General features: G+C 55.5%; 1 long non-coding RNA gene across 4 annotated transcripts; it reads left to right on the top strand.

The window, feature by feature from the left end:
* The first annotated feature begins 123 nt into the window (after positions 1–123).
* LOC115507119 lies at positions 124–22,406 on the top strand. Of its 4 annotated transcripts, none has more exons than XR_003966560.1 (6): positions 124–399; positions 3,182–3,580; positions 5,489–5,708; positions 6,033–6,185; positions 6,774–6,917; positions 22,367–22,406. It is a non-coding gene; the product is annotated as an uncharacterized LOC115507119 (long non-coding RNA). The 4 variants fall into 4 exon arrangements; XR_004343212.1 differs by having other exon boundaries at positions 6,723–6,917; XR_004343213.1 differs by lacking the exon at positions 22,367–22,406 and adding an exon at positions 7,699–8,842.
* Positions 22,407–23,617: the final 1,211 nt, after the last annotated feature.

The raw sequence follows: 23,617 nt of genomic DNA, 5'->3' as shown, positions 1-23,617 counted from the left end.
TTTGGGACAGAGAGAGACAGAGCATGAATGGGGGAGGGGGCAGAGAGAGAGGGAGACACAGAATCGGAAACAGGCTCCAGGCTCTGAGCCATCAGCCCAGAGCCTGACGCGGGGCTCGAACTCACGGACCTCGAGATCGTGACCTGGCTGAAGTCGGACGCTTAACCGACTGCGCCACCCAGGCGCCCCGCCCTTCGGTTTTTTATAAATGTCCTCGGAGGCTCTAAGCAGGGAGACAGAGGGGCACGCCCCACTTGGTCCTTGTGTGGGCTTGGCCTTGTCTTTCTCAGTTCTTTGTTCTTATGGGCTGAATTGTGTCCCCCAAAACTCATGTGTTGGAGCCTCGACCCCTAGTACCACAGAACGTGACTGCGTTTGGAGACTGGGCCTTTAAAGGAGGTAAGTAAGGTAAAATGAGGCCCTTAGGGTGGGCCCTAATCCACTGGGACTGGTGTCCTCATGAGAAGAAATGTCGGGGGGCGCCTGAGTAGCTCAGTCGGTTAAGCGTCCAACTTCGGCTCAGGTCATGATCTCACGGTCTGTGGGTTCGAGCCCCGCGTCGGGCTCTGTGCTGACGGCTCAGAGCCTGGAGCCTGCTTCGGATTCTGTGTCTCCCTCTCTCTCTGCTCCTCCCCAGCCTCCAGAACTACGACATATAAATTTGTTGCTTAAGGTCTTTTTTTTTTTTTTTTAAGTTAACTTATTTTGAGAGGGTAGGAGGGGCAGAGAGAGAGGCAGAGAGAGAGAGTCCCAAGCAGGCTCCTCATTGTCAGTGCAGAGCCCAATGTAGGGCTCCGTCTCACAAACCGTGAGATCATGACCCGAGCCGAGATCAGGAAGTCAGGTGCTTAACTGACTGAGTCCCCCCCCCCCCCCCCCGCACCCAAGTCTCCAATACCCTGCGGTGTTTCGTTACGCCAGCCGGCGCTTATCAACACATTTGTCCCGCACCCCCTTTAGGGAAGCCTTCTTCCGGTGACATTCCCAAAGCCGGTGCAGGCGGCCAGAAGGCCTCTGCCTGGGTGTGATTACCTGGCAGGGGTGGGAGCCCTGGGTGGGGGGCGGGGGAAGACAGCCGCTTGTCCCCCAGCCTGTCCTGGTAGCACAGAATGCGGCTTTGATTGGATTAACTGGTGGTCGGTCACCCAGGGACTCTGCCCTTGCCAGTGCGGGGTCAGCGCAGGGAAGGCCGGAGGTAGTCAGCCAGTGTGGAGGAGGGAGGGAGGAGGCAGCCGGCGGCCCTCTGCCTGGCCCCAGGGGCTGTGGGCTGCAGGGGGGGGGGACGCCTTGCCAGACTGGGGAACCCCGCTCCTCACGCAGCCCCCTCGATCTCCTGGCCTGGCCCCCGGGCGCGCGCAGTTCAGCCCTGGCTCCGTCGGCACTGGAGGCACCTAATGAGCAGAAAAGCACGCCCACCAGAGCCACCCGAGGCCCAGCCCACTCCTGGGCACCGGGCAAGGCAGCCCTTCCTCCCAGGGCTGGCTCTACCCCACGTGAATCCAGGGTGCGCCTGGCCTCGATGCATTTTTTATCTTGCTATATTCTTTCCATTGTCCTGACATGAATAATTTAAAATGACACAGCAAGAAAGGGCAGTCCTTGCCACGCGGGGGAGGCTGTGCCCTCCCCCCCTACACACGCACACACACATGCGCACACGCACCTCCGTTTGGTCTTGCCTCCCGAACGTCTCTTGTGTTTCCGTCTATCTCATTCTTGAACCTTGTTCTTGAACCTTTCTCTAGGGCTCTCTCGTGCTCAACGTGACACGTGAGGCGCATGCACATGGTCACAAGCGCACATCCCCTCCTCCCCTCCTCCCCCCCCCCCCCCCGGGTCTCAGCGGGCCGAGTGTGTGACATTTGTGTGTCTGTCTCTGGGATAGCGCTGTCTCCCTCTCGGTGTGAACTGCCTCATCCGCCTTTCTCTCTGTTTCTCATTTCCCTTCTTTCCTTTGACTGACTCTGCTGTTTGCATATTGAGGGAAAAGGCTGCTTCATTTGTGAAGCGGCCTTATTTGATGACTCCTTTTGCAAGCACACAGCGTGGAACGCTCTTGAGGGGGGCGGTAAGAGCAGGAAGGGAGAAGACAGGCCCGGACAGGCCGACTGGATTCATCATCCTTTCTTCAGAAGGCTGTGAATTTTCAGAAGATATGAGGGGCAAGTTTGAGGTTCACAGACACGCGGGGGCTTTTGTGCGTCACCTGGGCCTTCGGTGACCCGTATGTGGAGCTGCGGCCGGCCACTGGCATTGTCTGGAGAGCAGCCTTGAACCAGGAAGCAGGCTTTATTTGTCAGGAGAGGGCATAGCCAGGATTTCCTGAAGGTTCTGGCCTCTAGCCTGTAACCCAGTGCTGTCCAATAGAAATATAATGCAAGCCACAAATGTGAGCCACATATGGCATTTGGAATGTTCTGGTGGCCACATTAAAAAGGTAAAAAGAAACAGGTGAAATTAATTTCAACAACATATCCTATTTAGCCCAGTTTATCCAAAGTATTATCGTTTCAACATGTAACCGAGAAACAAGATTATTAACGAGATATTTTACATTGTTTTTTTGGAACCAAGTCTTTGACATCCGGTGTGTGTTTTAGGCTTTACAGTACCTCTCAGTTTGGACTGGCCGCATTTCGGGTGCTCCATAGCCACACGTGGTAGGGGTTGCCCAATCGGGCGGCGCTGGCCTCGCCTAGCCGAGCCCCGGGGCCCGGAACTTCGGTTTGGGCCGCGTGAGTGGCCGCGATGTTAATTAGCCCTCCGTATGTATGTATTCTTCCCATAACCATCATTAGTAGTCGTCATTAATTACGGATTCAGTAGCCACAACCACCACGTGTGGCTATGGAGCACCCGAAATGGGGCCAGTCATTCATTATCAGTGTGCTGGCCTCGCTTCCAATTCGAGCAGCGCCCCGTACTGGGGGGATCGCTGACCCACATTCCGTCACTTGGGGGAGCTGAGGGCGGGGTCTCCAGGTACTTTAGGCCTGCCCCCCCCCCCCCCCAGCTAGGGCCTCACCTCCTGGGTGCGTGTTCCCCCTCCTTGCCTTAGGTCCCAGGCACCCCTCCGGCCTTCCCCTTCTATATATAGTGCGCAGTGGTGACAGCTGGTCATCTGATGAGTCATCAGTCACTGTGGGCGTCTCCTGATGGAACCCTGAACATTTATTCACAGGGCGTTTTTGGCAGCCTCCGAGTTCCTCCTAGTAAGTGCTGGCTTTTGGAGGTTGGTCTGAAAAAACCACACGAAGAAGATCGTGGAGTTTGATTAAGCAGTGGGGCCCCCAGGTGAAGGCCTCTGGGTGCTTGGCGGCGAACCGAGGCTTTCTCTGGAACTTTGGCTCTCCCCGCAGCCATCATCCTGGCTCCCTCTATACCCGGCGGGCCCCAGATCGCTGCTGGCAGTGTGGCCCAGAGGTGTGGACTCCTTTGGGAAGAGGCAGAGGGCTCCCCGGAGGAGAGCGTGCAGCCCCCTCTCGTTTCCGTGGCATGTCAGGGACTAAACGTTCGCTTTGGAGCTAGCAACGCTTGGGTTTCATCTGAGCCGCTCCGCTCACCCGCTCTGCCACCCTGGGTAAGTCCCTTCTGAGCGCCGCCGGCTTCCGCTTCCTCCTCCGTGCAACGAGCTCAATACCAGCGAGGACCAGATGAGAACTGTCTGTTCCGCGCGTACCCACAGTCCCTGTTGTTATTGCCAGCCCGCGGGCCCCATGACTTCCATTTCCCCAGAAGCAGACCCTCCGATGAGGATTTCCACGGAAGTGATTTCTTAAGGCTGGGCTCCCAGCAGATACCTGGAAGGGGGGGGGTGGGGTGGGAAGAGGTCAATTTCAGACCAAGTGCCACGGCTCAGTCTTAGTCAGACTGCGGGTGGGAGGGGGGGTGCTCTGGAGGGTGGGTCACACTTCAGAGTCTATCCTGCCTCGGGGCAAGAGAGCTGCGCCGTCATGCTCCTTGACTGGCTAGGGGCTACTCTGAGATTGGGGGCTAGAAACACCCAGATACTTTTGGTTCAATGACAGCGAGCTGCTCCAGGGCAGGCCTCCCGAGTGTCACAGGTGCAGGCTGTCAGAAGTTGGGAGAGGGGCTCTTGTGGTCAGTAGAAGGGACCTGAGGGGTCTGTCTCTCTCCTGTCATCAGTGGCCAGCAGCCCTGCACAACCCAGAGTGGGGTCAGGGAAGGGGAAGGTGGTCAGGGTCAGGAGCAGTTGTGGCGCCCAGGCCTTTCCCCTGGCACCCGGAGGCAGGACTGCCGCTTCTGGCCAAGGCCCGGGGGCACCAGACACAGACTCTAAGTCTCCTCTGCCTCCAGCCCACGAAGGGTCTCTGCTTCAGACCCGCATCCAGCAGGGCCCCAGGGCTCTGTCCAGCTCCCGCCCTCCCTGCCCCAGGCAGCCTGCTCTTTTTCTCATCAACCCACTTCCTGCTTCCTTCCCGCCTCCTTTTCTCCGCCTCTCTGGACCTGTAGCAGCTCAGCCTGAAGGCTTCCACAGGGGCCTCATCGTGCAGCCCCCAGGGCCCTCTCTCTCTCCTTTGCAACCCACCAAACCTTCTGTGCCCTATACCCGGACGGCGACGTGGGGTCTGGAGTCCAGGAAGATGATTTTACCACTGCCCTGTTCTTGGTGCAGCTGGGGTTCTATTTATCCCTGGGGTAGGAATTTGACTTCCTGGTTTTTCTATCCCAATGGAATTCTGTCCCTTCCCCTCCGTTTCTCCCTTTCCCCTCCCCCTTTCCTTTCCCCATCTCCCTTCCTCTCTCCCTCCCCTTCCCGTTCCCCCTTCTCTTTCTCTCCCGCCCCATCTTTTCCCTACCCATTTCCCATTTTGTCCCATCCCCTCCTCTCCTCCCCTCCTCCCTTCCCTCTTCTTTCTCTTTTTCCTCTTCTCTCCCTTCCTTTCTTCCCTTCCCCCCTCTCCCACCCCCAGCCCCCCTTGGTCTGTCCCTCCTTCTCTCCCTCTTTCTCTCTCTAACACACACACACACACACACACACACGCGCGCGCGCGCACACACACACACACACACAGCTTGGCTGTCCTCAGGGTGGCAGTGACCCAGGTGAGAAGGAAGGATGGGTGGCTGTGTGGGAGAGGACTCACGAGCCCACAGGTAAGCAGCAGGCAGGGGCACACACAGCTAGGGTAACAAGAAGAAGCCAAGGGCGTCATTCCGGACCTCAGTTACCCGCCCTGCCAAGCACTTTCACTGCAGTGGTGGTCATTATTATTATCGGCGTTTTACTTTAAAAAAAAAGAAAAATCCCTCAAGCGCGGTCCAGTGAATCGCACCCATTTCTCTGGGCTCCGTCGCACACGATACCTGATAGCAGCGGGATTGGAAAAGGGTCATTCAGACAAGGGTTCTTTGAAAAGCCTGCAGAAATTCGATTTCGCTATTTAAAAATAAAAATACAGTTTCTTTCAGTTGCTCACTCATTTTCCCTCGCGTTGCTGTCGCTTATGAAACGTTGGTTTTGTAGCCTCACGTCCAGTCTGCTGTAGCCCCGCGATTCCGTGGAGCCGGGAGTCGCAAAACTTCCGAGGAGATACGTATGTTCTCTTGGAATCTCACGAGGGGGACCAGAGTCCGAGAGCCACGTGGCAGCCTTAACAGTGACCCTGCACATGCCAAGAGCATAGTCTCCGGCTGACGTGGCCACCCATTGGACCCGGGGCGCTGCTTCGCAATGTTCCCTCTAAGTAAGTGCTTCCGTCCGCGTGAGCCCCCGCCCCCCATGAATGGTGTCCTGGTAACTTAAGGTGGGCCAGCCTCTGCGGCTAAGCTCCGCTGAGGTCAGAGTTGCGGGGTGTGGTGCCCACAATTCCTGGCAGTTAACCTCACACAAAAGGAAAAATGCTCTCCTGGGCACAAACAGCCCCACCTTGCCTGCTCATGGGCAATTTGGTCGTTGTTTTCCATTAGTCACAAAGTGGAGGGGCGGGGGGGGGGGTGGGCAGGGAGTTCAGTGCTGACAGTCATTGCGAACCCATGGGCAGAAAACCAAAAATGCATTGCCTTCTAAGGCACCCTGCTAAGTGCCGGCCTCGGGGTGGTCTTCGGTAAAACTCCACATGGAACACAGACGAATAGATGGACCATCCACAAATCACTTGTTCTTGACCCTGGAACTCCTTTGAGAAGATCGCTTTTCGAGCGGGGCCACTTTTACCCCCAAGGTAGATTCCTCCAAGAGCCAAGGGAAGGCTCCTTCCCCCAGAATGTAGGGCCCTTTGCCTGAGCTTCTCCCTGGCTGGCAGAGTGGGCAGGGCCCACAGCGAGCACAGCCCGCACTGGCGCCCCCAGCTACGACTGTTAGGATTTTGGTGGGGTAGATGGCCCAGCTTCCTCGGCCTTCGGGTGGGCCGAGCTGCAGCGTGTTCCACACTGTCAGTCAGAAGTGTCCCACAGCTGAGGCGCCTGGGTGGCTCCGTCGGTTAGGCGTGTGTCTTTTGGTTTCGGCTCAGGTCATGATCTCAGGGTCGTGAGTTTGAGCCCTGCACCGGGCTCTGCGCTGACAGCGTGGTGCCTGCTTGGGATTCTCTCTCTGCCCCTCCCCTACGTGCGTGTGTGTGTGTGTGTGTGTGTGTGTGTGCGCGCGCGCGCGCGCGCTCTCTCTCTCTCAAAATAAATAAACGACATTTAAAAAAAAGTATCCCACAGCCCTGAGCGCCATTCGCCCGCAGCGGTAGCCTACTGATTAACATATCCCCCAGCCTCCCTCCTAGCTCTCTCTCAGGTCCTCATTGTTCCACTGCTGCTCCCAGGAATCACCTCCAAAGCAACTGCTTGCACGCAGAACCTCGCATCAGATTTTGCTCCTGGAGAAACAAGATGTTTCCCATCCTCATCAAGTCTCCCTGATCTTTCTCACGGCACTCCCTCTAACCAAATAGTCCTTATCACCATCTGTAAGTATGCACTGTCATGTTTATTTGGTTTTTCAATTTTTAAAAGTTTTTTTAGAAAGGGAGAGACAGAACGAGTGGGGGAGAGGAGCAGAGGGGGAGAGAGAGAGAGAGAGAGAGAGAGAGAGAGAGAGAATCTTAAGCAGGCTCCCATGACCTTGGGATCATGACCTCAGCTGAAATCAAAAGTCAGAAGTCAGACGCTCAACCCAGTGAGCCACCCAGGCGCCCCTGTGTGTTTCTTTGTTTAATATCAGTGTCCTCTAGGGGTGCCTGGGTGGCTCAGTCGGTGAAGCGTCCGACTTCAGCTCAGGTCACGATCTCACGGTTTGTGAGTTCAAGCCCCGCGTCGGACTCTGTGCTGCCAGCTTGGGGCCTGGAGCCTGCTTCGGATTCTGTGTCTCCCTCTTTCTCTGCCCCTCCCCCACTCATGCTCTGTCTCTCTCTCTCTCTCTTTCTCTCTCTCTCAAAAATAAATAAACATTTAAAAAAATAAAAAAAATCGGTCTTCTCTAGTAGAGTGCAGGGTACGTGAGGGCAGAGACAGAGTGTCTATTTTGTTCACCTGCTAAATCCTTACACGTGACCCAACCCAGGGCTTGACGTGTTGTGCACAGGCCCGTGCAAGATAAATTCTCTTGAAGGAATGAACGCAACAGCCTTAAGGGAGACAGGGCTTTCCCCTTAGTGGTGGTTTTAAAACACGACCCGTTTTCCGATACCCCTTTTAATGAGAGGTGCGGTCTATCTCTCCTCCCCTCGAATCTGGATGGGATGATGACAGCTTCAAACGAAAGTATGGCAGCGCCGGGTCCTAAAAGGCCAAGTAGCTTCTGCGTTGAGCCCTGAGTGGCTGTCACGTAAGAGCTCTGATCACCCTGAGGCGGCCATGCAGTGAGGAAGCCCAATTCTCATAAAGAGGCCACATGTGGGCGCTCAGATGAACAGTCCCGGTGAGCCCAGACTTTGAGTCACTTCGACCCAAGTGGCCAGACGCGCGAGCGAAGGGTGATGAGCGCAGTCCCCCCAAACGTTCACATCTTTTCCACTGAGACCTCAGACATCGTGGGGCAGAGACACAAGGCGTCGATGCTGTGTCCCGCCCAAATTCCCAGCCCGTCGAGAGCCAGAGCACAAAGAAGCTGGTCTGTGAAGCTGCTACATTTCGAAACTATTTGTTATGCAGAAATAACTGAAGCACCCTTACTGCAAATGTATCAACTCTGCACCCCTTCGGCCATCACTTATCAAGCTCCTACTATGTGCCAGCGCCCGGAAGGGGGGGTGGGGTAGGGTGGGGGGGGGTTGGGGGAACAGAGGAAACATCCCTACCTTTTGGGAACTTACAGATTTGGGGCTGCTGTTGTAACTGTATCTTGCAAAAGCCTACGTGTTGCTTTGTAACAATAACGAGTAGATTTTTCAAAAACCACTTCCAGATGGTGTGGGGGGAGGGGCGCTTCCTGAGCGAGTTGCCAAGGGAAGCTCCAGAGGTAGGTGGATTAGATAACAGAGACCCAGAGCGCTCTATCCTTTGCTGGCTGTGAACCCCGGCTGGCCTTCGAACCGTCCGCCGGCGAGTCGCGCCCTCACACCATGAAGAGACTGAAACCGAGGGGAGCTGAGAGGTGCCATCACCGGGCAGAAGAACCCGGGACGGAGGTGGCGGCCGCCAGTGGGAGGAGGATGGCCCTCGCCCCTTGCAGGCTGGGAGTAAGGCGACCTTGGCAAAGCCGGGGACCACCGGTTGGCTCCCCGGCTCTCTCACCTGACCCCCAGAGCGCAGGTCGGGAAGCAAGCTTGCTCCTACGTGTCCAGGCCTTCTTACCTCCAGGAGTCTGGACTCGGAGAAACGAGTGTGATTTCATCCTGCTAATGTTTCTGTTCCTCTTTCAAAAATAAAGCTGATTTTTGAGACGTCTGCCTGACTCGTGGGACCAGTCATAAAGAGTGTTTTTTCTGGGGGTGGCCCGCCGCTTCTAGGTACTAACTTCGGGAGGGGGGGACGTGCCAGGAGGGAAGTTTGGGAGTCTGGCCTCCTCTGGCTGCTTGGAGGCTTTCCTTCCTGGAAACTTGCTTATGATCACGCTTGAGGATTGGGGCCCGAATAAGGAAGGAGGCCCCCGTAAGGGCACACTTGAGTAAAATAAGGCCCACCGCGCCCCCAGAGCACCGAGGGGCTGAGAACATGGCTGGACCGGGAACCTTCAGAGAAGTCACCTTCCCCGTGGGCTCCTCACTTCGGTCAGCCCTGAAATGGTCACGTCAGGCTCACGTGTTTCTCCGCCACATGCTGAGTGTGCCTCCTCTGTTGCTAAATACTCTGCCTTCCCGATGGCTGAGTGGCTCAGCGGACCCAAGGCCTGAGCATTCAGCTGGGGCTTTGCTGGTCGGCTGTTCAGTAAATACTCAGTGAGCAATGCTTCAGGTACATCCGTAGCTGCTCGTGCGGCTGTGAACAAAACAGACGATCCCCTGCCCTTAAGGAGCTTGCATTTTAGTAAATACTTTAAAGGCGGGCAAAGAGAAAATATTAGGAGAAACACGAACCTGGGGCATTTGGTTTACAATCTTCGGCTGGATGTCCCTCCCGCTGTGATTTCCCGGCTGGCTAACATCTCTTCTCCCCAAGCAGATGCCGGCTTGAAGTCCTACCACCAGTGGCATAAGAATGTTCCAGCACCAAGGCGTCTAGGTGCAAGAGACCGAGATCCACGTCCCTTGTCTAGGTTGACTAAGGTCCACGTTCTCAATGCCAGAAAAGCCACTTCCCAGTTCTAGCTCGTTCTTTCCTGAGCCATTGACAGAACACGCGATGCTGTCTCCAGAGGGCCCCTGATCCCCGACCCCTGTCCCCTTGACTGCTACGGAATAATGTCGTCAGAGACCCGAGTGGCCCCCAGAGACCAACGCATTACAGTAGGAGGCAGAGATTGCTTCATGACCCAGAATTTGCTTATGAATCTCAAAACAATATATACATATATATTTTGGTGGGGGTAGTAACATTTCCTCAGGGTAAAGTTTTAGGGGAGCATTGCTGTTGAGGAGGCCCTCAAAAACAGCACCAAACAAAAGAGCATGTTAAGACATGTATTCCTATTTGGATGGTGGGGTGCTTCCTCTGTTTTGTGGTTCATCCCAGGCTCTCCTCTCCTTCAGATTCCTGACTTCCTCTGGTAAACCCCTCTGGATTCACCTGTCACACTCTGTCAGTCCTGATGCAGACAGCTCTCTGTGTCCAGATCCTGGTGGCATTATATTATCTCCAACTTCTGAGTTGCACTGTTTATTTTCCATCGAAAATTAGACGGGAAGCCGCACCGAGGCGGGGTGGGGGTGGGGGTTCTTTGATGTGTGTCCCATCTTCTAGGGTCTAATTTACTATCTTTGCAGGGCATGCCCTCCAAAAGTTGGCAAGTCCTTAGCCAGCCCGTTTTGAACTCCCCAAGTGGCAGCCAAGCAACTCTTCTTGTCTTCTCGTCTCTCCTCATCACCATCACTGCCGCCCCCCCCCCCCCGCCCCACCACCTTGCAAAGAACGAAGTGCTGCCCTGTGTCTCTGTGGAGGGCATGTGCACACGGGCGCATGTGCGAGTGTTGGGAGTGGGGTGGGGCTGAGGGAGGGCAGGGCTTGAGGCTTTCCTATAGAAATATTTTACCTGCTATTCGCATTTGTGATGCAAACTCTGTTTGCCAGTTATTGTCCTCTTGTCCGTGACTTCTCCCTGGATGGCACGTCGCCCCTCCCACAAGCTGAGGAGCAGAAAGAGAATTGAGGGGGGAGAAATTTGCCCCTCCTCCACTGCGGGGGGGTCCGAGGCGGACTCCCCTGGAGTCAGAGCTCGGCCAGGCCAGGGCGGGAGGGGGGTGGTCCGGAGCCCCTCTCGGTGCCCATGCTTTTGTTATCAGCTTCGGGTTGAATCTGGCTCCCTTGGGGGGGGGGGGCCCGTGGCCTTTCGGAGGCTACCCCGCCACCCACTAGAATGGCTAAAATGAAAAAGACAGATGGTGCCCCTCGGCAGGCGAGAGTAGGGAGAAGCTGGAGTTGTCATCCATTGCTGGTGGGAACGTAGAACAGCACAGCACAGAACGGAAGAGTTTCCGATGAAGCTAAGCACACACCTGTGGTTTGGCAATTTCACTCTCGGGCACCCACCCAAGAGACATGACAACCTAGGTCCGCACGGAGCTCTGCTCATGAATGTTTCTAGCCACTGTGCGCATACTAGCCCCAACCCAGAAACAACCCAGATGTTGATCAGCAGACAAATGCATAAACAAACTAGTACATCCTTGCAGTGGAATGCTACCCAGCAATACAAAGGAATGCGCCACCGATTCGCAACCACAGCCTGGACGCATCTCGCAGACACCATGTTGGACAAAAGGAGCTGCACACAGCCTTCCACCAAATGAGGATACAATGCCAGAAGTCTGCCACTTGGAAGAGGGCCCTCACCCTACCACACTGGCACCCTGATGTCAGAGTTCCAGCCTCCAGAAGGGTGAGCAAAGCATTCCTACTGTGTATATTGCATATGTATAGGTATATGCATATGCATTTGCATAGGGGTCTGTATGTGGGTATGGCATATACACAGTCAAACCTTGGATTGCGAGTAACTTGTTCTGCGAGTGTTCCGCAGGACGAGCAGACATTTCTACTACATTTTAACTTCATAAACGAGCGACGTCTTGCAACTAGGAGTAGTACGTGACACGGAACGTCACGTGATCACAACCGAGCCGATGGTTCTTGAAATTCGCTTTGATATACAAGGGCTTTGGATTACGAGCGTGTTTCTGGAACGAATGATGCTCGTAAACCAAGGTGTTACCGTACATAAAAAGAAGAGGCTGCATGCAGCATGTAGCATGGGTACCATTCCATTGCTTTGAAGTTTAAAAAGAGGCAGAACTAAATTTAGGGCCGTGGCTCTCAACCATGGGTGAGTCTCCACCCCACTGCCCGTTGGGGGACATTTGATTCTGTCTGGGGACATTTTTGGTTGTCACAATTGGGAGTGGGTGCTATGGTATCTAGGAGGTCTCCACCAGGGGTCTGCTAAACGTCACAATTAATTGACCCCAAATATCAATCTTGCCGAGGTGGAGAAACCCTGGTCTGCAGAAGCACAAGTCAGAAAAACCTCTTGGGAAGTGCTGACCAGAAGGGGCACAAGGGAAGTTTCTGGAAATGTTCTATATCTGTGTTAATATAGTAGCCACTGGCCACATGTGGCTCCTTAAATTAAAATGAAGTACAACTAAACATTCGGTTCCTTAGTAGCACTAGCCACATTTGAAGTGCCTCAGTAGCCACGGGTGAACATACGGAACATTTTCAACTTTGCCGGAAGTCGTATTGGACAGCGACGTGGGGTAAAAGGTGTATGCACACTTAGAATTTGCACATTTTCTTGCATGCAAATTAGACCCGGTGGGGTGACAAAAGTCTTTGCTGCAGGCGAGGAGTGGAGATGCTGGGGAAATCACAGCCTCCCTTCTGTCCTCCGGGCTGACCCCCATCCGGGACCACGCCTGCCCGCCCATGCATCCGGAAGCTGAGCTAGCCTGTGAAGGGGGGGGGGGAAGGGGCCCGCTGAGATTTCTTCACAGCTGGGCCCCCCCCCCCCCACCCCTAGGGGCAGAAAGCGCCAAGACCATTACCCGCCAGGGAATTCAAGGGCTGTCCTGGCTCCCAGGGGATTTACAAGTGGGTCAAGTGGACCTGAGCAAAGAAAAGGCTCCGTTTCCCCCCACTTTCCCTAGGTAGCCTCCCCCACCAGGTGTGCAGACTCTCCCGGCCGAAATTGCTCTATTCTCGGGCCCCGCCGCCTCGCTCACTCTTCTGGTGTGAGGGTTTTACAATAACAGCATTGTAACCACTTTGAGAAAACCAATAAAAAGGCGGTGACAAAAGAATAGCGAGCCGGCTGGAAATTGCACGCAGCAGCGAAGGCCGGAGCCTTTTGGCGCTGTGTGTTTAATAGCGCTCCCGGCTGCGGGCTGCAAAGACGCACGTGTTTATTTGGGGGATGTGCTGTCGCTTAAATAATGAATCTCACATAAGCTTTTGGATGAATGCAGGGAGCTCTGACTCCCACTGTCGCCGCTCGAGCCTTCTCATCCAAGCGGGGCCAGTAAACAGACGTGCAGCGCCCTGGTCAGACCTGGAAAGTCTGCTGCCCTGCGGTGTGTGATGTGGAGGGAGGAGCATGCTCATTCATTCATTCATTCATTTGGCAACAATACCAACGGGCCACCTATTAAACGGTGAGCCCCATGCTAGGCACTGAGCCCTAAAGAACGCTTTCCCAGCCTGCATCAGCGTACAGCCATCTTGCAGAAAATTCTAGAGGCAACTTTTGGCTGAGGTCAGCACCAGTGCTGGGCCCTGTCCCACTTCTTCTCTGCTGGGTCATGGCCACCCCGTCCACTGACCCTTGGGGGATCCTCATGTTCACCCGGTTTGGCTCCAGTCCGCTCCCCGTCTCCCTTGTTCCTTGCTGCTCCAAAGCGAAACCCGAAGTCCTTTATGTATTTATTCATCTTTAGCTTAAAATAAATTTCAGACTCACAGGAAAGTTTCAGAAATAGTACAAAGAATTCTGATATACCCTTCACCCAGATTCTCTAAAGGTTGGCATTTTACTAATTTCCTTTATTCTCTCTCTGTCGACAGATATACGGTACATAGCTAGCTGGCTTAGCTAGCTATAGATATAGATATTAGTGAACTATTTGAGAATAAGTTGCAGACATGATGACCCTTTACCTCTGATACTTTGGTATGGATTTCTTAAGAAACAAGGATATTCTGTTATATAACCACAATGCAATTATCAAAATCAGGAAATTAACATTGCTATAACAGTGTTATCTAATCTACAGACATTCACATTTCTTCAATTGTCCCGCTACTGCCCTTTATAGCAAAAGAAAAAAATTTTTTTTCCTGTTCCAAGAGCCAATCCAGAATCACCCATTGTGTGCCATTGTCTCTTCTCCCTGGTTTGCTTTAATCTGGGACAGTTCCTCCGTCTTTAGTTTGAGTTTCCTGACCTTGACATTTTTAAAGCATCCAGGTTAGTTATTTTGCAAAATGATCCTTCAACTTGGGTTTGTCTGCTGTTTCCTCAAGATGCCATTCAGGTTCCTCACGTTTGGCAGGAATCCCGTAGAAGTGATGCTGTGTCCTTCTCCGTGCTTTGCAACAGGGGGCATGTGATGTCATTTGGTCAACGGGATGTCTGCTGGATTTCTTCAGTGTAAAGTGATGATTCTCCCCTTTGCAATGAATAGATATCTTATGGCAAAGCCCTTTACTATTTTGAGGGTTTGCGTCACCAGAAGGGATGGCTGGCACAGTGCAGGCAAAATGGCCCCTTGCCTGCGTTTCCAATTCTCTGTAGATGAGATTGCCGAGAAGCTTTTCCAAGACTTCGAAGTCGTATTAATGAAGACGGGGCTTTTGGAAGCTTCCACCAGGACTCCTCCACACTCCCACCATCACCAGCCTCTCTTCCCAGCCCAGAGGTCAGAACAGCAATCTGCAAAACAGCAGGGGTTCTAGGACTTTCAGGTGACACCCTTCCCTCGGGGAACTGAGCTGTTAGTTACCCTGCCCTCCCGGAAATAGTCCCCTGTAGGCATTTCCTTTAAATTCTATCCTTTCAGGGAATTCTGGTTCCCCCGCAGGCTGGTAGATCAGGTGTTAATATCATCATGGTACAGATGAGGAGCCGGAGATCTGGAGAGGTTAAGCTACAATAGACAGACCCCATTGGAGTTCTTTGAATTTGTCTGTGCTCCCCAGCCCACTCCAGAATCAGTATTTGCCTTTCTTTGAAGCCACACAATGATGTGCTGCAGTGCCGTAAATATCAATTTAATTTCCAAAATGGCCGGCATTGTAACCTGAATGTGTCTCATTGCTGATGGTGTGGGAAGGAGCACCTTGACATTTCTGGCTGTGATTTCAAGTATCCTCATGCAATAGTTATAGCTTTCATCCCTCGGAGCACAGAGACACTCAGAAAGAAGGTAGGGAATATAAAGAAAGAGGCCAGCATGAAGACAGACAACTTAGAAAACGGTAGAGCCCGCTTTCCAATAGAGCAGGCCAATAGTTGTTTGTTTGTTTGTTTGTTTGTTTTCCAAACCACATCTTGGGTGGCTAAATAAAAGAGCCCACTCTCATACTCTCTGGTGCAAACCCCCAAACAGTATCAAATGAGTATTTGGGAATCCCGCACTCTGCACGGTCACATACATGTATATGGGATACAGGTGCTTGTGTGCGTGTGTGTGCACCTGCACACGTGACCGTGCACGTATGCCTCTGTGTGTTCAGACGCGGAGCGATATGTATCCACTCGGTGCTATGCAAAAGTATATGAATCATATGGGAACCTATTTAAAATATTGATATTCTCAGTTAAATCAACATGGCACAGGAATGTCATTGCACACACGAGCTCTATTTTGAAGCCAGAGAGGGGAAACAGAGGCTCTTCCTCCTCCCCAAGGGCTGCCTGGAAGCCCAGAATCGGCAACTCGCTACAATAAGCTAGAACGCCCAGAAAGTACACTTGAACTAATGCCTAAAACCTGACGGAGACATACTTCATAGTTAATCTGGTTACTCGGGGTTTATTTCACAGTGAGAAGTTCTTATGATGGAAGGGGCTCCTGCTGGCTTCTCCCAGACACATGACTGAATTAATGAATGAATGAATTCAACTTACCAGAGCAGATTTAAACTGCTTACTGAAACAAAATCTGGTCATTTTTCTTCCTTCCGTTTTCTTTTAAAAGATAAATACGAGCCTCATATGGATGCTGTAAGAGTCATTAATCCTTGATAACCGACTGTTTTATCTTTTGATTAAAAAAAGGCAGCCTGACTGGCAGTGAGCTTACAACGGCAGCCTCATTAACAAGCCAGGTTCAGATGGGGCCTGGCAAATAAACACCCCGTGTTCCATTAACCAGGCAGCACCCAGGAGCTAAGGCCTCGAGCTCCGGGCTTAGCATGCAAGGGGCAGGTATACCGGCTTTGTCCTGCTGAACCAGCAGAAAGCCTCAAGTTTTTTCAAAATGAGTGCTTTCCGCGCCACTACCTGGTTGTCAAATTTTAATGGGTGCTTGTTAACAGGGACTCTGAAATACTGTGATGTATTTGGCCATTGGCAGCTTTCCCCCTGCCGTGGGGGTTGAGGACTTCCTGGGAGGGCTCTAACCCACGCTGCAGCCGCGCGGAGATGCGGGCCCTGGACCTCAGGGCCCCAGACTGAGGACCGCCCAGCTGCGCCCCAGAGATGGCCCCCAGCTCCCGGAGGGTGTGCCCCTGAGGGTGCCACCGGCTCAGCCCAGGAGAGCTTTAGGGTTCCGCTGTGCTGCTCCTCAGGGCTGCTACAAAGTAAAACTCATCTCCTTTAAAAACGGTGGGGCTGGGGGTGGGAGAGCTCTTCCCTCTTTTCCTTCCCTCTTTTTCCTCTCCCTCCTTCCTTTTCTCTAGTCATTTTCCTCTTCTCCACCACCCGCCCGCCCCGCCCTCTGTTTTCCTCCTCCCCTTTCCCCCTCCTCTCTCCTTTCCTTCCCCTCTTTTCTTTCTCTGACCCTCCTCCTCTCCTTACTCCATCCCTCCTTTCCTTTACCCCTCTTCTCCTTACCTTCCCTCCCCCTTTCCTCCCCATCCCTGCCCCCTCTTCCCCCTCCCTCCCTTCCCCTTTCCTCCCCCATTCCTTCCCCCTCCTCCCCTCTCCTTCCCTTCCCCTTTCCTCCCCCATTCCTTCCCCCTCCTCCCCTCTCCTTCCCTTCCCCTTTCCTCCCCCATTCCTCCCCCTCCCTCCCTTCCCCTTTCCTCCCCCATTCCTTCCCCCTCCTCCCCTCTCCTTCCCTTCCCCTTTCCTCCCCCATTCCTTCCCCCTCCTCCCCTCTCCCTCCTTTCCCCTTTCCTCCCCCATTCCTTCCCCCTCCTCCCCCTCCCTCCCTTCCTCTTTCCTCCCCCATTCCTTCCCCCTCCTCCCCTCTCCCTCCTTTCCCCTTTCCTCCCCCATTCCTTCCCCCTCCTCCCCTCTCCTTCCCTTCCCCTTTCCTCCCCCATTCCTTCCCCCTCCTCCCCTCTCCCTCCTTTCCCCTTTCCTCCCCCATTCCTTCCCCCTCCTCCCCCTCCCTCCCTTCCCCTTTCCTCCCCCATTCCTTCCCCCTTCTCCCTTCCCCTTTCCTCCCCTATGCCTTCCCCCTCCTCCCCTCCCCCCTTCCCTTTTCCTCCCCATCCCTGCCCCCTCCTCCCCTCCCTTCCCCTTTCCTCCCCTATGCCTTCCCCCTCCTCCCCTCCCCCCCTCCCCTTTCCTCCCCTATTCCTTCCCCCTCCTCCCCTCCCCTTTCCTCCCCTATTCCTTCTCCCTCCTCCCCTCCCCCCTTCCCCTTTCCTCCCCTATTCCTTCTCCCTCCTCCCCTCCCCCTTCCCCTTTCCTCCCCTATTCCTTCCCCCTCCTCCCCTCCCCCTTCCCCTTTCCTCCCCTATTCCTTCCCCCTCCTCTCCTCCCCTTTCCTCCCCTATTCCTTCCCTCTCCTCCCCTCCACTTTCCTCCCCTATTCCTTCCCCCTCCTCCCGTCCCCTTTCTTCCCCCATTCCTTCCCCCTCCTCTCCTCCCCTTTCCTCCCCTATTCCTTCCCTCTCCTCCCCTCCCCCCTTCCCCTTTCCTCCCCTATTCCTTCTCCCTCCTCCCCTCCCCCTTCCCCTTTCCTCCCCTATTCCTTCCCCCTCCTCCCCTCCCCTTCCTCCCCTATTCCTTCCCCCTCCTCCCCTCCCCTTTTCTCCCCTATTCCTTCCCCCTCCTCCCCTCCCCTTTCCTCCCCTATTCCTTCCCCCTTCTCCCTTCCCCTTTCCTCCCCTATTCCTTCCCCCTCCTCCCCTCCCCTTTCCTCCCCTATTCCTTCTCCCTCCTCCCCTCCCCTTTCCTCCCCTATTCCTTCCCCCTCCTCCCCTCCCCTTTCCTCCCCTATTCCTTCTCCCTCCTCCCCTCCCCCCTTCCCCTTTCCTCCCCTATTCCTTCTCCCTCCTCCCCTCCCCCCTTCCCCTTTCCTCCCCTATTCCTTCCCTCTCCTCCCCTCCCCTTTCCTCCCCTATTCCTTCCCCCTCCTCCCCTCCCCTTTCTTCCCCCATTCCTTCCCCCTCCTCTCCTCCCCTTTCCTCCCCTATTCCTCCCTCTCCTCCCCTCCCCCCTTCCCCTTTCCTCCCCTATTCCTTCTCCCTCCTCCCCTCCCCTCCCTTCCCCTTTCCCTCCTCATCCCTTCCCCCTCCTCCCCTCCTCTCCTTCCCTCCCCTCACCTTCCTCTCCTCTTATTCCCTTCTTCTTTCCCCTCCCCTTCTCCCTTCCCCCTTTCCTTCTCTCCTCTCATTCTCTCCCTCCTGTCCCCTTCTTCCCTAATGTTCAGTCCAAGGCCTCAGAGCAGCCAAATGTCTTCTGTGTGTTGCTAGTAAAATGCCACTTCTCAGTCAGACTCCAGCTCGCCTGCCCGCTCATCCCTCACCCCTCCCGCCCGCCCCCTAGACAAACACTAAGTTAAGCTCGCTTGCCTGCCTGTCAAGGAAGGAAGGGAGATGGCACTTTAATCTGTGGCTGGGTCACAAAACTGGGACTTTCAGGCCTTCAGGGGAGGAGGGTCTGACTACAGGGAGGAGGCAGCCCAGCTGCTGAGCCCAGCCAGCCCCCGCCCCGCCTCCCCCCCACCCTCCCAAGCTGTGCTGCCAGCGGCTGGGCTGTTCGGAGCCAGGGTCTTCACCTGGTTAGTTCAGAGAAGGCCTCCAAGTGAAGTGCTCCGAGGGAGGCCAAGTTCACGTGGACCTGGCAGCGTGTGTGGTGTATGTGCGCGCATATGCTGGTGGTGTGTGTATATGTGTGCACGTGGCACGCGGTGTAGGTGTGCGTGGGGTGTGCGGTACGTGCGTGCAGCTGGTGGCAGTGGTGGGTGCGCTCGCGCGCGCGCGTGCGTGCGTGCGCGTGCGCGCGCGCGCACCCGCGCGCCACGCTCTCGTGTCCCTGGAGAGAAGGAATGAATGTTTTGGCGGGGGAGGAGGGCAACGTTCTGCCTAGAGCCTCCCAGAGCCGCCAGGCACCATCGCGCGTTCAGAAGAGGCAAGAGTGCTTTGCCAGTGGAAAGCTTATTTTGCCCAGCAGGACCAAAAATCCAATTAAAGAAAGAATGAGGGAAATGTGAAGTCTGGACCGAGCGCTGGCACCTCCCCGGCCGGCTTCCTTGGCAGGGATGTGTGCGGAGGGGAAGGCCCAATGACGGCTATGGGGATGGCCGGCCGGGGAGGCTCCCACGCGCCACAGCCAAACACAGTAGCAGCTGCCAGCGGCCAGCCCCGCCTGTCCCCGCCGCCCAGCGCCACGGCCTCCTGCGAGGACCCGCTGGTGGTCCTCGGTGGTGTGCGGAGTGGGGCCCGCCTGGCAGCAGTGGGAGCGCCACCCCGGCCCCGGCTTTCGGGCCATTTCAGCCACCCACCCGCCCGCGCCTATTGACATCGGTGAGAATCGCACAGGCAGATTAAAGGCAGCATATGGCCCCCCAACTGGAAGCCAGCGGAGCTGAACCAACACTGGCAAATTGTGTTCAAACCGCATTGAGAATCCTGGCAGCTGCACCTGGCATGGGGAGCAGCCGGCGACCTGCATACAAAGGGAGTTTTATACACAGGGGGGCGGTGGCGGCGGTAGAGGCTCTCTCCTCCCCCTCCATCCGGATCTGGGCATTGGCCCTGGGAAGGGGGGGGGGGGCTACTTGTCCAGGTTTCTGAACCTGGAGAAAGGAGGCTTTGAGGGTAGCTCCTATTTAGAGTTCAAAGCCAGGACGGTTTATCGGGGTCCCCTACTGCCTCCAGGGCCCCACGCCTATGTGCCCCCTCCCCAGTTGAACAATGGCCGTACCCTCCCAGCCCTGAGGAGTCAGGGAGCCCACAGGGGACAGCAGGAGGCCTACAGCATTCCCTGAAGGGAAAGGTGGCAGTTCATTCCCTTCCAGCCTCTGGGGGAGAGCCCAAGTGAGGGAGCCTCCAAGCACCCCCGTCGCCAGGGTGACATGGAGACTCCTGGCCATCGTTTGCCTCCCTTCCTTCAGCCCCCCAAGTGAAAATTAGGAGGCAGAGGTGCTTTTCTTACCTCCGGAAAGAGGAAAACATTATGTAACTAACATAAAGAAAAACATGATCGGGTCCCATTGGAGGGCGGGGGGACCAATGAACTTGCAATAAACCAGCTGAACCAGGTGGGGGCAGTGTTCGTCAAGTCAACATGCAAGATGAGCCTGGGGTCTAGCACCCTGGTGACCTGAGGCGTGAGGCGGGTCAGCCCAGAACAACTGAGGGTGCCGAGTGGTGAAGCCTGGTGAGCCCAGGGGCATGGGGAATGGTGTGTGTGTGTGTGTGTGTGATGGTGGGTTGGTCTGCCTCGTGGAATAGAGATCATCTCCTGGCCTCATATTCTTTCTCTAGTCTCTGGGAATCTGAATTCTGTTTTTTTCTGAAGGATGCAGGACTGCTGCTACACAAAGTCGTTAAAAAATGCTCTCTTGTCTCTACTTCCTCCTGCCTGGCATTTTGCTTGGTGGGGAGGTCCAGGGAAGAGAAACATCAAAATGCTTTCCACAGCTCGGTTCCCGCACTCTGGGGAGGCAGCGCGTGGGGCCACGGTCGGGCCTGCTTTCTGGAAGCTGCAGGTGACAGTGGCTGGTGACCCCTTCTCCCCGCCACAGAGGCCATACCTCCTTCTCGTCAGGGTCGCCTCCCCTCCCCTGCCACAGCGAGTGGGAAGTAGGATTTCGAGCGACCGTCGGGACGTCCTTAGACGCTGTTCGGTGGAGATTTGGGGAGCCAACCCCGGGCAGGCGAGACGGAGGCTCTCTGGAATCAGGAGACTGGGAGCACCATTGCCAGGACGGCCCTCGGATGTTACGTGTGCCGCTCAGACATGGGACGAAAAGCAACCTAGAGGCCCTGTTACCTTGGCCTGGGTCACAGAGGCGATCTTGTGGCGTGGGGGAGAGAGCCGTTTGGAAAGACCTGCATCTTCGCTGTGCTCTGGGCTGTTGCACGTGAGGGTTTGGGTGGAGGATCCTCAGGACGGCCCTGTCGGAGGGCTCGGTCCAGTCATTTCACTTCTGTGAAGAAACTGCATGAGGCCTTGTCACTTGGCCAAGGTCACTCAGCGGTGGTTGATGGGCTGACCCAGGCTCTCCACGTCTCTGGGCAGACTTTTGCTGTGGGTGTGGCTGCCTTCCCGTCACCCAGTTAGCCGTGGTGGCTGGCCCTCCCTTCGGCTTCCTCCCAGGAGAGAGGTAGGTCACCCGTAAAAGGGAACAGCGGCCCGTCGTTCTCCGGCCGCTCTTTCCTGGGACAAGGCAGCAAAGAAAATGGTGGAAGGGGTCATTTTCGGCCTGCTTCTTCCCACCTATCCCTCTTCCTTCAAACCTTGCTTTTCGCCACATCGCTGTTGATGGGGGCAGGACCCAGGAATCACAATTTCTCTGCAAGGGGATGAATGGGCTGGGGGAGGCTGGCATTTCCACAAACCAGACTGGGAAAGAGCTGGGGTCACCCTGCTCGCCTGACCTCACTCCCCCTCCCCCACTCACACTTTGCAGAAATGCCCCAGCCGAGGATGTGGGCCGTGTTATAGGTCTCCGTGGGAAGACTTCATGCTAGGACGTTCAGTATCGCTGGCCTTCATTTCTGGAAGCTGTACTCCTGCCTGGGGGCATCTTGTGCCTTTAATGGCCAAAGTAGCTGCTGGTTTGGGCAACCAGCTTTCTTTTCTGTTTGGAAAGTCAACGCCCCCGTGCAGTGACGGACATATGTTGTACGTGGACAAGCTGGGGGGCAGTCGTGGCCCTCAATTTTCTCACGGCCCCTTGCATTTTACCCCTGCTGTAGTCCCCCTCCCACACTGACTCCGGGCTTGGCCGTGTGACTCGCATTGGCCACGGGACGCGATCCGATATGATTAGCACGGGTTGCAAAAGTGCCTTTGCATCGGGGCTTGCCCTTTCTTGGTGTTTCTGAGGCCCTTGCAACTGTCCGCGTGTGAATATACCTGGGGTACAGCAACATGGGCCTGGATTAGGCAGGTGGAGGTATGTGGCCCACGCGGGTGACAGCCAGCCCTGGCCACAAGGCATGAGTGAGGCCCTCCGAGACCAGTCAGTGCCACGTGACCTGCCAGCTGACCACAGCTACGTGCGTGAGCCCAGGTGAGTCCGGTCGAACCATCCAGCCTAGCACAGCCCAAGCTCTAGGCTCGTGAACCGATAAATGGTTGCTGTTTCAAGCCACTGAGTTTGGGGGCGTTTTCCCATTGTGGTAGAATGTAAATTACATACAAGTTGCCGCTTTAGCCATTAAAAAGTTTTTTTAATGTTTATTTTTGAGAGAGAGAGAGAGAGAGACAGAGCATGAACGGGGGAGGGGCAGAGAGAGAGGGAGACACAGAATCTGAAACGGGCTCCAGGCTCCGAGCTGTCCGCACAGAGCCCACCGCGGGGCTCGAACTCACAGACCGCGAGATCAGGACCCGAGCCGAAGTCGGACGCTCAACCGACTGCCCGCCCCCCCCCCCCCCCGCGCGCCCCCTACTTTTGCCGTTTTTAAGCGTCCAGTTACGCAAGTATCACCACCATGTCTCTCCAGGACTTGTTCAATGTTTGAGAAGGTTCTTTACATAGCAAAGCACAACGCTTTCCGAGCGGTGGGGCTTGCCCCCGCCTGCCTGACTGCCTGGCGGTGAGTCCGCCTCTGAGAGGAGCCGGGTGGGAGGCTCGGGCCGGGCCTGGAGCTCTAGCACGCCACCCAGCCTGAGCTGGAAGAGAAGCCCCTCCCGGTGGCCACTCTACCCCTCACCAGCTGCGGGTCCCACCGTGGAGCCTGCCCACTTCTCGGGAATCGAGGCAGCTCCTGGTGGCCGAGGCGGCGGATGAGCCAACGCACCTCTGGCCTCCCTCCCTCAGGCACATTCGCTGGCGATCCTGCGGGAGCGGGAAGGACAGACACAGCGTCTCCATGGTGGGTGGCGCAGAAATTCCTAGGAGCTCAGGGGAGGGACACGCCTGGGCTTGGTGTTTACAGAGCCGTCGCCCGGGGCCTGGCACCTGACCTCGCGCTCCAGGATGAGCTGTGACAGCTGCTGCCGCAGCCCTTCTGTCCTTGCCACTTCCTAGCTGTGTGACTTTGAATGAGGCACTTAAGCTTTCTGGGCCCGTGTTTTCATCTGGGAAACCAAGATAAGGGCAGTGCCCTGACCTAGAGCAAGGATTAGAGGGGCCAGTGCTGGGCATCCTTACAGGTGTTCATTACTTATTTACTTATTTTGAGAGAGAGAGAGCAAGAGAACGCACACGTGGGGGAGGGGCAGAGAGAGAGAGAGAGAGAGAGGGAGAGAGAGAGAATCCCAAGCAGGCTCCGCGATATCAGTGCAGAGCCTGACGTGGGGCTCGAACTCACGAATCGCGAGATCACGACCTGAGCGGAAATCAAGCGCTGGACGCTTAGCCGACCGAGCCCCCCCAGGCGCCCCCAGATGTTAATGTGTGCGGCAGCTCAGATCCCCTGCCCCTGCCCCTATCTTTGTCTTACCTCATACTTTGTGGGAAGGGGGCTTTAGAAAGAAAAGAGACAGGGACTTGGTTAGTACCAA

This window comes from Lynx canadensis, chromosome X, assembly GCF_007474595.2.
Source record: "Lynx canadensis isolate LIC74 chromosome X, mLynCan4.pri.v2, whole genome shotgun sequence".
NCBI classification, from domain to species: domain Eukaryota; kingdom Metazoa; phylum Chordata; class Mammalia; order Carnivora; family Felidae; genus Lynx; species Lynx canadensis.
The sequence above is the reverse complement of the archived record's forward strand: the minus strand, read 5'-3'. Positions and strand labels throughout refer to the sequence as shown.